Raw genomic sequence first — 3,705 nt, 5'->3', positions numbered from 1 at the left:
TCCCATGGCTCTGTGTGTTCTGGGACTTCTGGGGACTTCAGCACTGTTTTAGGGGCTTTGGGTCCCACCTCTTCATAGCATTGCTGAGATGAGATCTGTGGGTTCACCCTCATTCTTGACTGTATGGTGCATTTTTTCTAGAACCAACACACGCCACTGTGGCAGCACTACTTTGAACACGTGCTGGGGCAGCGTGTGCTTGTCAGTTCTTGGGTTTAAATTTTCTGTTCTAATTTCTATAATGGGGTATATTGACAGATACACTCCATGTAAACAGAAGCTCTGTGGGGTTTACAGCAACTTCTAAGAGCATAAATATTCCTGAAGCAGCTAATCTTCCTCCCAACAATTGAGGAGCAAGCCGGCAAGTCCTGGGTGCCTGTGGTGGCCAAGCTGTGCAGCCCAGGCTGCTCACCGAGGAACAAGGAGAAAATCTTAAAAACCTACTTCCATGCTGTCTTTCACAGAATCTCAGAAATGAACGTTTTAATATCTAAAGAGGGGTGTTTTTTTAAAAAAAAATTTTTATTTTATTCCTTTTTCAGTTTTATCAGGTAGAATTTTTACAGTTCAACTTCACATACACATATTGCATGTAAATACATGTATAGAGCATACTGCAGTTTTTAGTTTACATATATGTACTAATTATTTTTTCATAAGAACAGATTAGAGCTTTAGATTTTTAAAATTAGTTACCAGAGGAATAAGGACATCTACAAAAGAATAAACAGAATATGGTAATCCAATCACAAAGGACAGTCAGATGTGCTTGCATATATTCAAGAAATCAAAACAATATTTAGTTCATTTGTGGTCTTATTATTATTGCTATTAATTTTAGATTCCCCATAAATGAAGTCATATGGCATTTTTCTTTCTCTTTCCACCCCACTTCACTTAGAATGACAGTCTTCAGGTCCATCCATATTGCTGCAAATGGCATCTTTTATGGCTGAGTAGTATTCCATTGTATATATGTATCACCTCGTCTTTATCCAGTCATGTGCTGATGGACATTTGTGTTGTTTACATGTTCCTTGTTCTATGTCCCTTCTGGCAACAATTACGTATTTTAAATATTTTCCACCTTAAAATCCTTCCTGAAGGAGATGTGGTAACTGGAATCAAAAACAGTTACAGCACAGGGTTGTTTGTGATGGCCTTGGGGGCTTGGTAGAAAGGTTGGCAGAAAGGATTTCAGATTCTGATCAAATGAGTCCTCCTCTTGTAGCCCTGCTGACCGCCTCTCTCACGGCCTGCCCTACAAGTCTGACCAGTCCCTTCTGTGAATCCTACTGTATTGTGCACAAATTTTGTCCAATTGGTGTCATCCAGTAGGGACCTTAAGTGAGGCACCCAAGCTCCTGTGTTGGTTTCTTCCATCAGCCCTTACTTCCTTGGGAGCCAGGACTGTCTCATTGCCCCAAGGATCCCTAATGCCTAGTGAGATGCATGATAAAGCTGGTACTTAATGAGCACATGGGTCAAATGGAAAAACCTGATCAAAAAAAGGCCCTCATTTTTCAGACATGCCTACTTGAGCACATAGGGTAAAATGACATGTCTTCTTGGATTTGCTGTCAAATACTTCAACAAAGGACAAATAAAAGAACAAAGGTCTGAATAAAGGAAATATGGAAAAGTTTGTGAATTCCTTAATCTGGGTGATTGGCTTATTGTACTATACTTACTCATGTATACTTAAGTTAGTTTATAATTTTACTGTCATTAGCTGAATAGCAAGTATTAATACGTATTAATTGAAATCCTTAGAACTGAACAAACTTACCCCACACAAAATCCTTAATATCCTAGTAGTTTGTCTTTCAGAAATCTTTTCCCACAAAGACAGGAAAAAAGGGAAAGGCAGATCCGTGCAGTATTTCCACGTTGTCAAAAGACCAAAGGCCGATACAAAAGAAGAGATTGTAAAACATATAAAGAGGCTGAAATCAATGTCCGGAAAACCTAGCTAACAATCCTAAATGGCCCAACTTAACTAACCTCAGCACTGCTGCATCAAGAATGGGGCAAATAGCACCTAGTGGATTTTTTTTAATAAATAAATAATAATCCAGTTCCTACCACAGGCAATTATGATAAGACTGAGTATAATTTCTAACACCAACTAGTGTACAAATCATAATTTCTACTTGATTCAAACTGCTTCTTCTATAAAATTTGAATCTTTTTATTCTTAAGACAGATTTGTGGCCTATGACCAAGTGATAAAATTTTCAACTGGCTTGTATTAAAAAAGGTTCACCATAGTGAGAGTTTATTACATTAAGTATTCCTTTATGGGAAACCCATGTGCCTTGTCACTCTCTTTCATAAGATTTCCTGTGGAAAATTCAATCCTTCATTCAGGAAAAGGCTGAGCAATATATCTCATGGGAAAACCTTCATAAACTGCAACACAAGAAAATGAAAATGACAGTGAGCAGCCCGTGAAGCCGGCAGACACGCAGCGCACGTCTGTGTTCCCGCCTCGAATTTCTGTAACCAGCAGGGAAAATGTGCATTTCAAGAAATAGACATAAACAATTTTCAGGACCTGAGCACACAATTTCCCTTTCAGGGTTTAGTGGGCTTCCATTTAATTCTATGAGAAATGTTTAAAACAACAGAACAACAGCTGAGATAGGGTTTAAAGTAACTTTTATGTCTTAGTGAAAATAAAGCCAACTGATAGTTATCATTTTTACTTTATTTGATCTCACTCTCTTACTTTACCTCCCCAACCTCCTCCAGAAAATGATTGTGAACATCCCCTCCTGTGTCAGAAGGCTAAGTAGAAAGTACCAATCAAATGGAGGTGTGCTTTGTTGTTTTATTTTTCAAAACAAACAAGTTTCATTCATGTGATTTAATAATTTACATCAGAAACAAAGTCTACTCAATAAATGGTAGCCAACACATGTCATCATAGCTGCTCATCAGGTTTGGCCCCACGTTACACACATTTACATGGACATGTGACATGTGCTGTCATGGGAAATGGTGAGTGGGGACAGGGCCTCTGCTCTCACAGGGCACACAGCCTGGTGGGGGAGGTGGTGTTCAATCATTGCCCTTTTTTTTTAATATACTTACAAATTATGGGAAATGCTATTTAAAAAGAACAAAATGAGTCAATGAAAGTGAAAAATACAAGGACAGTATTTAGGCTGAGGGAAGACAGGGAACCTCTTTGAAGAGCTGACACTCCACTGAGACCCAAAGGACAACTCCGGTGCTGCAGGTGAAGGGCAGGGACACATTGATAAGGGGCTGATATCCAGAATATACCAAAATCTCTTTAAACTCAACAAGAAGGATGAACAACCTGATTAAAAAATGAGCAAAATTCCTGACACAGACCTCATCAAAGAAAAAATCTAGATGCCAAAGAAATCTATGGAAAGGTGCTCCACAGCATCTGTCATCAAGGGGATGCAGACTGAAACAGCGAGGTACCACTGCACACCTGTCAGAACTGCCAAAACGCAGAACGCTGACAGCACCGAATGCTGGTGAGGATGTGGAGCATAAGGAATTCTCATGCATTGCTGGTGGGAATGTAAAATGGCCCAGATACTTTGGAAGACGGTCTGGCAATTTTTTACAAAACTAAACGTACTCCTAACACATGATCCAGCAACTGTGCTCCTTGGTGTTTACTCGACGAAATGGAAACTTATGTCCACACACAAAACTGCA

The sequence above is a fragment of the Camelus dromedarius genome, unplaced genomic scaffold, assembly GCF_036321535.1.
Source record: "Camelus dromedarius isolate mCamDro1 unplaced genomic scaffold, mCamDro1.pat HAP1_SCAFFOLD_197, whole genome shotgun sequence".
NCBI classification, from domain to species: Eukaryota; Metazoa; Chordata; class Mammalia; order Artiodactyla; family Camelidae; genus Camelus; species Camelus dromedarius.
The sequence above is the reverse complement of the archived record's forward strand: the minus strand, read 5'-3'. Positions refer to the sequence as shown.